This window comes from Crinia signifera, unplaced genomic scaffold (genome assembly GCF_055691185.1).
Source record: "Crinia signifera unplaced genomic scaffold, ASM5569118v1 HAP2_SCAFFOLD_119, whole genome shotgun sequence".
In the NCBI taxonomy this organism is placed as follows: Eukaryota; Metazoa; Chordata; class Amphibia; order Anura; family Myobatrachidae; genus Crinia; species Crinia signifera.
The window spans coordinates 252,263-263,591 of record NW_028142012.1 but is presented as its reverse complement, the minus strand read 5'-3'; the positions used below and the strand labels follow the sequence as shown (position 1 = coordinate 263,591).

Here is an 11,329-nt window from a genome sequence, read left to right as displayed (position 1 = left end):
TATCCTGGTAACAATGAAGTGAGTTACGTTTGGAATTTATGTTTTTAGTTTGAGTTAGACCCCAGGGACCCTGGTGGTTGAATAGATTTATCCAGCGTGCTGTATATTAATCGCCGGGGTGATAGCGATGAGCTATCGCTATGGCGGATCAATCTGGTGAGATTGCTTAGAAAATGCCCAGGGATTGCAACGTGTGTAGGCACCATTAGGGTACATTATGCTTTCTATAGATTTTATGATCAATTGATGCTGTTTTGCGGTGTTATTTTTAAATTTTTTTAATCTTTGTAACGCAGATCAGACCGTTCTTCACATTATAGCAATCCTTCCAGAAAGAAATACCAATCAGTGACGCAGAAGCATTTTACCCTGAAAACGTGTGCTTGCATTCCAATGTACGTCCGCTACTTGTGAGTTGTGTCATTGCTGGTATGTAGCAGCAGTACTGCGAGTGAGGGAGCGACGTGCTTTGGGGAAAGGTTCATACATGTGTTAGGCACACGTTCTCTTCTGGAACAAAAATATGACAAACTTATTAAACTCCTGATTGATTGCGCTCCTGTTGTTCCAAATCCATTCCAATCTGTTCTGTTACCATTGTCGGATGCTGCTAAGGGACGTCTGTTTCCCCATTGGCTGCGTTCTCGTTTTGTTTATTTAATTCGCACCCGTTGCGTTTTATTAATAGGGCGTTTGCAGATTTTCTACATTTCTTTTGTGAGTTGTAATTGCACTGAATGTTTTAATTGAGCTCGCAGATCAGATTGTAGATCTTTTCCCATACACTGCAGATCATTTCTCCATCGTTATTATGATGAAAATCTGCTGCAAGCTAACTCCCTTCCGCAGTCTAAGGTTCCAGACCATCGCATTCCAGATAATCGTTGGTGTGCTACGTGAAAGTCTTCCAAAATAGAATCTGCACTTTGGGAAAAAAATAAAAAATTATAATTTTAAATTTTTTTTTTTTTTATAATTTTTATATTGACTGCATTAGATGCTGCCCCATTTCCACAGGGCATATGCAACTGCCCCCCCCCCCCCCCCCCCCCAATCAGCTCTGCTTTTAGAAGATAAGCTTTAAATGTTCAATCAAGCTATCCCATAAATTGTTTGTTTCTGCAGAGTGGTGCGCTATAGTCCTAAAAATGGAAAAGAAAGTGTCTGAAGCCAGTGTTAACCGCAGGAAGTCCAACAATCCTCAGCGGGTGTCTGCAGCCTCGGCTGGTACATCTCAGAGTAAGAGGAAGCGTCTTTTTTATATATATTTTTTTTGTAAGGAATAAATAATGAAAGCTAAAGGAGATGCGTGGGACTGAGCTTGCTGTGGTGACCAGTAATGTGTCCAACGCTTGTCCACAGAATGTTCGCTGCATTTATTGTATTGGATAACGGGTTACAGAAGTCCAAAAAGGGGAGACTGTTAAACTCTGTTCTTTGTCTTCTATCTAATTTAAACCAGACACGAGCCAGAGAGTGCCATTGCCCATACGGAGGTTTTACCGCCCAGGTACTCGGGCACTGATGGAAATACGCAAGTACCAGAAATCAACGAAGCTGCTGATCAGGAAGGCCCCGTTCTACCGCCTGGTGAGATGGTGTTGCCTGTTCTGCATCTAACAGTTTCCCCTACTCTGTGCTCTGCTAGTAATGTCTGCTTTTTCTGTTTTAGGTGAGAGAGGTCTGCCTGGAGTATTCCCACGGAGTGCCGTTCAGCTGGCAAAGCCAAGCGCTGATGGCATTGCAGGAGGTAAGGCTTCTTAGCGGCGTAAACGCTCGCTGTATTCTGTTTGGGGTAATCTTAGAATTATGTATTGTACTAAGATCTGATGCGGCCATGTATACCTCACCCATATCCTGGCCGTGTTCTGCTCTGTATATCCCATCACGTGTCACTAGAATCAGCGCTAATGCTCGATCTCCATCATAGCCATCGGTTGCGATTCGGAATGGTTTAAAGCACCAGCCAACAAGCTGAAACTTAAGCAGGCTGGCCGTCTGCTTCAAACACCTGAGTACAACAGGGATCTGCAATGCCTTCAAACTTAAAGCGGCGTGCCCACGTTTTGCAGAACGGTGTCGAGTTTCACCCTCTAAACATCGCAGCATGTCGGCAATCCTGCAGCCAATGGGGGGCTCTGAGCGACATCCCAGGATTGGGTCTGTGTGCAAATAGGCACATAGTATATCCCGTACAGGCCACTTACTGATGACTTCAGTGGGCATGATGCCTGTGTTCAGCCCCAGTGCAGTCTCACTGTACCAGACAACTCCTATTACGCAGTCCCCGCTCTCTGATCTTTATCACATCATACACCACTATAATTAGAATTCCCAGCTCAGCTCCGAGCTCATTAGACAGACACGCATTACACAGCGACCTTTCTCAAGGCATAAAGGAATGTTCAAAACCAATACTCCTGATAACACTGGAAAAAGGTTGGTTTCCTACCAGAAGGTAGGAGGTGGACGACAGAGAAGGAGTGCCTTGTGATCCAAGCAGCTCACACCAAGGAAGGTCAGTTCCTTGAAAACAAACGTGAGGAAAAAGAAAAGGGTAGTGGAGCGCTAGGTTGGTATTAGAAAAAAATTCTTAGTTTGAGTATGGTCAATTGGGTATCACAATTAGTAAAATGTATTCAACACTGATAAACATAGTAAAAATGGTTGATACATTTAGACACATGAAGAGGTTATAAATGAATACATAAAATCAGCACATATAAAAAAGAATTTAAGAATAGTTGGCCTGAGCACTATACTTATGCGTTCTCCCGCTTGCCAAATGTCCTGAGCCAGTCCGTCCTGTAGTTTAACTGGAGATTGTGGAGGCTGGGTGTCCATATACCATGCTGGGAATTCGATGCCGCTGTGTAGGATGTCGCTGTCTGGATGTTGTATAGACAGATGCACAGGCTGAAGGTAGGCTTCCCAATGAGTATGCTGGTGGTGGTATCCCAAGGCTCTCTTCCAGTGGGTGAAGAACGGATGGAAAATTAATCCGAATATAAAGGCTAGGCAAGATATGGTTTTGAGAGTGTCCCGCAATAGAGCTCAGAGTCCAAACTGATAGTATCCTGACGCGTTTCGTTACCTAGGCTGGTAACTTTATCAAAGGAGAGTCTCCTTTGATAAAGTTACCAGCCTAGGTAACGAAACGTCCCTCTATTGTGAGATTTCTCGCAGTTCCCTGCTGCAAACTGGAAGCGGGATAAGGGGGGCAGGATAGGCAGGTTCCGGAAACGGGGGCGTTTTCTGAGAGCTCCCAGATCTGGATCTTCCAGCACAGATTTCCTGGCCTCTGCTACAGAACAGCTTGGGCCAATATGACCAGCCTCGGGCTCCCTCAGATTGACCATGTTTTTGTGCAGTGATCCGTTGCAGCAGTGGATCACAGAAGTCGGCAGGAGGTGTTTATTGACACAAGGGGTGAGATTTAATAGGATGAGAGATTCAGAAAGTGATAGATTTGGTAAGAAATCTCCAGCTTTTTTTAAAGCGCCAATCATTTACACTGCAGAACCAGTTTCATTTTGCTGTGTAAATGATTGCCGCTTTTAAAAAAAATGAAGATTTCTTACCAAATCTCTCACCCTTTTAAATTTCACCCAAGATACCTCCTACAGCAATACAATTAGGGGGGTATGCAATGTCATTCGAGCTTCCGCAGCCATCTCCCGACAGGAGAGATGGCTGCGGGGCCCTATTCAATGCTGTCTTCCCCGACAGCATTGAACAGGGGTTTTGCGCAGAACGAGCCCGACATCACAAGCTGTCGGGCTCGTTCTGCCGAGAAAAGCCGGAAATAGGCGAGCTCCCGGCCGGAGCTCGTCTATTTCCGTCATCAACTCGCGGCCACGCCCCCTTCTCGCCGCTCAGCGGCCGGGACATTGAATCCCGACTGCCGAGCTCCAGGCGAGCTGACTGAGAACGGGACAGGGGCACGGCTGTCGCGCTAGCTCGACAGCCTTGCCCCTGACATTGAATACCCCCCTTAGTATTCTCTAAAACGCACAATCGAGGAAATTACACAATGAAGATAAAGGCGCAAAGCTGAGGTAAAAAAGTAGCAACACAAAGTGCAAGTACGCACCACTGGGATTGGGCTGTACGTATGAGGGCATATCTGTGTGAATGAATGATTAATAGTGGCCTACAGAATTTATGGGGAAGAAAGATCTGTTTGCTCTGTTTGACCATGTATTGCCTCTCAAATTCTCTGTCTGTAACTGTTTTTTCCTATCTATGAATCGTATTAGTGATAAGGGCCTAATTCATCATGAATCGCTAATCTGAGAAGTAGGTATCCGCCACCAATGAAGAGGAAACGGTACTCTTTACCTAGAAGGGCGCCCATCGCGACCATCGTATGCACTAAAAATCGGGTGCGACGCGATGGCCGCGATTTCCCATAGGGACCAATGTTAAAAATGAGATTGGACCCGATTTTAGTGTTCAATGCCTCAATGCCCGCGATTTTTACATAGGAAACAATGTTAAATGGGCCACAGAGCCCTAATAGTCACCGTGAACTCTGAAATGGCCCCCACAATTGTTAACGCCACCCCACGATCAACGTGAACCCGAAGCGTGGCGAGCCCGCGAGGGGCGGCGGTACGCGTCCTCCGACCTTTTCATGCCCTTCTATCCACGTCGGCGTGGAGTTGAGAATAGAATAGTGTGGCGAGCGCAGCGAGCCACCGCGGGCCGAAGCGTGGCGAGGGGCCGCGGATACCTTCACAGTTATACGCGTCCCCTCGCGGGCTTCACAGGTGTCCGTGGCGAAAAGCGGACACCTGTGAAGCCCGCGAGGGGACGCGTTTACCTGTGAAGGTATCCGCGTCCCCTCGTGGGGCACGCTGCGCTCGCCACGCTTCGGGCCGCGGTGGCTCGCTGCGCTCGCCACACTATTCTATTCTCAACTCCACGCCGACGTGGATAGTAGGGCATGAAAAGGTCGGAGGACGCGTAACGCCGCCCCTCGCGGGCTCGCTGCGCTCGCCACGCTTCGGGTTCACGTTGATCGTGGGGTGGCGTTAACAATTGTGGGGGCCATTTCAGAGTTCACGGTGACTATTAGGGCTCTGTGGCCCATTTAACATTGATTCCTATGGCCAAATCGCGGGCATTGAGGCATTTAACATTAAAATCGCGGTCAATCACCGTTTTTAACATTGATCCCTATGGGAAAATCGCGGTCATCGCGGGCACCCGTTTTTAATATACCCGCGATGCCCGCGATTTTTTACCCCCGACGCCCGCGATTCCAATCGCGGGCGCCCTTCTAGGTAAAGAGTACCGAGGAAACACCCGGTTACTGCTGTGTAGGATGTCGCTGTCTGGATGTTGTATAGACAGATGCACAGGCTGAAGGTAGGCTTCCCAATGAGTATGCTGGTGGTGGTATCCCAAGGCTCTCTTCCAGTGGGTGAAGAACGGATGGAAAATTAATCCGAATATAAAGGCTAGGCAAGATATGGTTTTGGGAGTGTCCCGCAATAGAGCTCAGAGTCCAAACTGATAGTATCCTGACGCGTTTCGTTACCTAGGCTGGTAACTTTATCAAAGGAGAGTCTCCTTTGATAAAGTTACCAGCCTAGGTAACGAAACGTCCCTCTATTGTGAGATTTCTCGCAGTTCCCTGCTGCAAACTGGAAGCGGGATAAGGGGGGCAGGATAGGCAGGTTCCGGAAACGGGGGCGTTTTCTGAGAGCTCCCAGATCTGGATCTTCCAGCACAGATTTCCTGGCCTCTGCTACAGAACAGCTTGGGCCAATATGACCAGCCTCGGGCTCCCTCAGATTGACCATGTTTTTGTGCAGTGATCCGTTGCAGCAGTGGATCACAGAAGTCGGCAGGAGGTGTTTATTGACACAAGGGGTGAGATTTAATAGGATGAGAGATTCAGAAAGTGATAGATTTGGTAAGAAATCTCCAGCTTTTTTTAAAGCGCCAATCATTTACACTGCAGAACCAGTTTCATTTTGCTGTGTAAATGATTGCCGCTTTTAAAAAAAATGAAGATTTCTTACCAAATCTCTCACCCTTTTAAATTTCACCCAAGATACCTCCTACAGCAATACAATTAGGGGGGTATGCAATGTCATTCGAGCTTCCGCAGCCATCTCCCGACAGGAGAGATGGCTGCGGGGCCCTATTCAATGCTGTCTTCCCCGACAGCATTGAACAGGGGTTTTGCGCAGAACGAGCCCGACATCACAAGCTGTCGGGCTCGTTCTGCCGAGAAAAGCCGGAAATAGGCGAGCTCCCGGCCGGAGCTCGTCTATTTCCGTCATCAACTCGCGGCCACGCCCCCTTCTCGCCGCTCAGCGGCCGGGACATTGAATCCCGACTGCCGAGCTCCAGGCGAGCTGACTGAGAACGGGACAGGGGCACGGCTGTCGCGCTAGCTCGACAGCCTTGCCCCTGACATTGAATACCCCCCTTAGTATTCTCTAAAACGCACAATCGAGGAAATTACACAATGAAGATAAAGGCGCAAAGCTGAGGTAAAAAAGTAGCAACACAAAGTGCAAGTACGCACCACTGGGATTGGGCTGTACGTATGAGGGCATATCTGTGTGAATGAATGATTAATAGTGGCCTACAGAATTTATGGGGAAGAAAGATCTGTTTGCTCTGTTTGACCATGTATTGCCTCTCAAATTCTCTGTCTGTAACTGTTTTTTCCTATCTATGAATCGTATTAGTGATAAGGGCCTAATTCATCATGAATCGCTAATCTGAGAAGTAGGTATCCGCCACCAATGAAGAGGAAACGGTACTCTTTACCTAGAAGGGCGCCCATCGCGACCATCGTATGCACTAAAAATCGGGTGCGACGCGATGGCCGCGATTTCCCATAGGGACCAATGTTAAAAATGAGATTGGACCCGATTTTAGTGTTCAATGCCTCAATGCCCGCGATTTTTACATAGGAAACAATGTTAAATGGGCCACAGAGCCCTAATAGTCACCGTGAACTCTGAAATGGCCCCCACAATTGTTAACGCCACCCCACGATCAACGTGAACCCGAAGCGTGGCGAGCCCGCGAGGGGCGGCGGTACGCGTCCTCCGACCTTTTCATGCCCTTCTATCCACGTCGGCGTGGAGTTGAGAATAGAATAGTGTGGCGAGCGCAGCGAGCCACCGCGGGCCGAAGCGTGGCGAGGGGCCGCGGATACCTTCACAGTTATACGCGTCCCCTCGCGGGCTTCACAGGTGTCCGTGGCGAAAAGCGGACACCTGTGAAGCCCGCGAGGGGGCGCGTTTACCTGTGAAGGTATCCGCGTCCCCTCGTGGGGCACGCTGCGCTCGCCACGCTTCGGGCCGCGGTGGCTCGCTGCGCTCGCCACACTATTCTATTCTCAACTCCACGCCGACGTGGATAGTAGGGCATGAAAAGGTCGGAGGACGCGTAACGCCGCCCCTCGCGGGCTCGCTGCGCTCGCCACGCTTCGGGTTCACGTTGATCGTGGGGTGGCGTTAACAATTGTGGGGGCCATTTCAGAGTTCACGGTGACTATTAGGGCTCTGTGGCCCATTTAACATTGATTCCTATGGCCAAATCGCGGGCATTGAGGCATTTAACATTAAAATCGCGGTCAATCACCGTTTTTAACATTGATCCCTATGGGAAAATCGCGGTCATCGCGGGCACCCGTTTTTAATATACCCGCGATGCCCGCGATTTTTTACCCCCGACGCCCGCGATTCCAATCGCGGGCGCCCTTCTAGGTAAAGAGTACCGAGGAAACACCCGGTTACTGCTTCCCCCCCCCCCCAAATCTATATGCCAGGACAGGGCCAACCTGTGGCTCTCCAGATGTTGTGAAACTACAAATCCCAGCATGCCTTGCCACAGTTTTAATACTCCCTTATAGCAAAACTGTGGCAAGGCATGATGGGATTTGTAGTTTGACAACATCTGGAGAGCCACAGGTTGGCCAGGACTGTACGCAAATTCTGGAACATGGAAGAGACTAATCTGTGACTGACACAGGCTGAACAAGGCCAGTGCTGTTGTCACAGACCTGCATTTTTTTTCGGACCCATCCAGAAATAGTCTGGTTTCCACCCCAAAACAGCAGCTTACGACGGTCAATATCCAGCTGCATTGTGTTTACGATCTATACGTGGTTTCTGACGCTATTTTTCCTTGCGCATTGTGTGCGGTCTAAATGCGCAGTCCGATAATCACTCTGCTTTGTGAATAAATAGCGATTCATACTGACTTAAGCCCAAAGTTCCTTTTCCTGTGTAAACCTCCGGTTTCAGTGTAACATCTCTTTCTTAGGCAGCTGAGGCCTACCTGGTGTGGCTTTTCGAAGACGCTTACCTGTTCAGTGTCCATGCACACAGGGTCACGCTGCACGTGAAGGACATTAAGCTCGCACGGCGAATTAGAGGGGGCCAACTCGGACTCGGATGTTGAAGTTTTCCGTTTCACGTTTGTTTTCGTTGGTATTTTATTCCCCGTTTTATACACCGTTGGAGGAGGTAATTTATGACCTCAGATAATCCTGTTGCAGAGCACGGACATTAAAGCTCTGGGTTTTTGTCACATTGACATGGAAGTTGACTGTTATTCTGCAAATTTATATGGTTATTACTTGTTTTATTTAACCTGTCAATAAAAAAGATTAAAGTATATAGAAAGAAGCAATGAAGCATAATCTTATGAAGCATCTCCCTTGTGTATCAACATTTTAAATGCTTATGTCTGAACATAATCGTCCATCAGCCCCCCTACATAGAAACAATATCCGAATGATAGGTTGACATTTGAAAATGTCAAGATAAGTTTTTCACAATTTTTTTAATTTTTTTTTCCTTTTGATGGGACTTTTCCCATGCCCGATGCACGCCCCGTGAAATGATTGGGGTCCATGTTGACAAGTGTTGACATTGACACTAATAAGTTGTGAAAAACTCACGTCGACTTTTTAATGTCAACCTTTGGTTTACATTGCCATTGCACCTGTCGATATATTGACTTTTGACCGAGACACTATAGACCTGGGGTAGCCAACCCTAGTCCTCGAGAGCTACCAACAGTGCATGTTTTGCGGGTCTCCTCACAGAATCGCAAGTGAGCTAATTAGCTCCATCTGTGTATCTTTTAAAATGTGTCAGTGATTAATGAGTGCAGCTGTGCAGCAGCTAGGTTGTCTGGAAAATGTGAACTGTTGGTAGCTCTCGAGGGCTAGGGTTGGCTACCACTGCTATAGACCCTTTGATTCACACCCCATAGAAACCTAGAATGTAATGGCAGATCAGAACCACTTGTCCCATCTAGTCTGCCCATGTATGCATTTTTTTTTTTTTGATAAACAATTTTTTATTATTTTTGATTTGTCAATATTCAATAATAATACAAAAAAAATACACATATTTAACTCGAGCTATCAAACAGTTCTGAGTGACCAGTTTCTGTCCATGAGCATTGTACAAATAACTGTTCTTTGTTTTTGAATTGTATTTCTATTTTAACTCAGAGTAACGGGGAAAAAGAGGGGGGAGGGGGGGGATGGTGCTTTCTAATACACTTTATGCAGTTATACGATCAATCCAGTTATACAGTCAAATCATAAGTGCTACATTTAAGTCTAAACCATTCTGATTGATATACATCTCTTCCTTTTAGGTGGTTTCTGTTTGCCATCAACATTCACAGAAAAGAAACAGAGACAGAAATATCTTATCATCCTATGACACCCAATTACATCTTTCCTCCAATAGATACCAGTGTTTGCTGGATAATTTATGTTACTGATCTCCAGTTAATCAAGTTGTAGTAGTACATATGTCTTCTGTGTACTGAGTGGGACAGGTGCGATATTTGAATAAATATTTATTTGAATTAAACCGGAGTACGTGTTTTAGAATTATTCATTTAACCTTTGTAACTAATATATGTTGAACACAATTATACTGTGGCTATTGTTGACCAGTTGGTTATATCAAAGGATTTTAGAATTTTTTCCTTAAGATCTGGGTCTAAGGTTTGAATGTAAGCGGACCATTTGCGTTCAAATGAAAACAATGAGAAAGTTGAACCTGTCAACCAGGATTTCCTGTCAAAATAAAGTTGTTGAATCATCATTTTTTGCACCTGGAGCATGTTCGGGGCAGTTTTAACTGTCCAATGCTTTAATATAAGCTTTTTGGCTATGGTGAATAGCATGATGAACATATTCAACAATGGTTTTACTGCTGGAATGTGACTCCACTCCTCAAAATTTAAACACAGGCTTGCCAAGGGGGAGGGGGTCAGGGATATGGCAAAATTCTTATTTATAAATTGATATACCTTGTTCCAAAAACGTCTGATCTTGGGACATTCCCAGAAGGAGTGGAAGTAATCAGCTCTCGATCTCCCACACCGGAGGCACGATCCATCGACCAGCGGGTCAAAGTGGGACCTCGTGAACGGAGGCATGTATGCTCTATGTAGCGTTCTTAAGTGAACTTCTTGTAGGTATGCTGACCCCAGTATTTTATTTATGTGTGGAAAGTTGTGTATTAATGTGTCAGTTGAGCCAATTGAGGGGATATCTTTTTGCCATGAGATTAAGAGGGAGTTAAGGTGTTTCGTGTTTGATGTGTTTAGAAGTATGTCGTATATATGTTTCAGTTTACATGGTTTCCCCTCCCATCTCCCGAGGAGACCCATCAAAGGATTCTGGGGAGCTGAGTCTCCTCATTTTATTGGTAATGAGGTTACGTAATGACGGGTTTGGAGATACATGAAAAAGTGTGTATTAGGTAGTGTGAATTTGTCTTTCAGTAGGGCAAACGTAATAATATTTCCTCCTGGGTCAAAAATTTGTGATGCCGCGCATAGTCCCTTAGCTTTCCACTGAAGGAAGAGAGAGTTTGAAAGAGAAGGTTGGAAGGAGGGATTTCCCCACAATGAGACCCTGGATGTGGCTGTATGGTTTATTCCCAATTTCTTGTGTATTTTCACCCAGTTAAGGTAAGTATCTCGAAACAGGGGATGGTTTTGTATGTGTGTCGGGATGAGAGATTTTTTGGAATGGAGAAGAGCGTTGAGAGAGTAGGGTAGGAAGATCTCAGAATCTAGTTCATAATCTGTGTATATGTTTTTCTCCAGAATCCAGTCCGCTGCGTATCTGGCCAAAACCGACATGGAATAAAGGGAAAAATCTGGTGTGTGAGTTCCCCCTCTAGATTTATCCATAATCAATTTGGCCAGGGCTATTTTTGTTTTTTTACCCTGCCAAATGAATCTTGTGATGACTTTTCTTAGCCGTTTGTCATCTGCAGCAGAGAGGCAATAAGGGAGGAGTTGCATAATGTATAAC

General features: G+C 46.3%; 1 long non-coding RNA gene across 1 annotated transcript; it reads left to right on the top strand.

The window, feature by feature from the left end:
- Positions 1-1,671: 1,671 nt before the first annotated feature.
- LOC146052747 (uncharacterized) lies at positions 1,672-9,869 on the top strand. Its single transcript, XR_014467629.1, has 3 exons — positions 1,672-1,750; positions 8,299-8,501; positions 9,649-9,869. It is a non-coding gene; the product is annotated as an uncharacterized LOC146052747 (long non-coding RNA).
- The last annotated feature ends 1,460 nt before the right edge of the window (positions 9,870-11,329 follow it).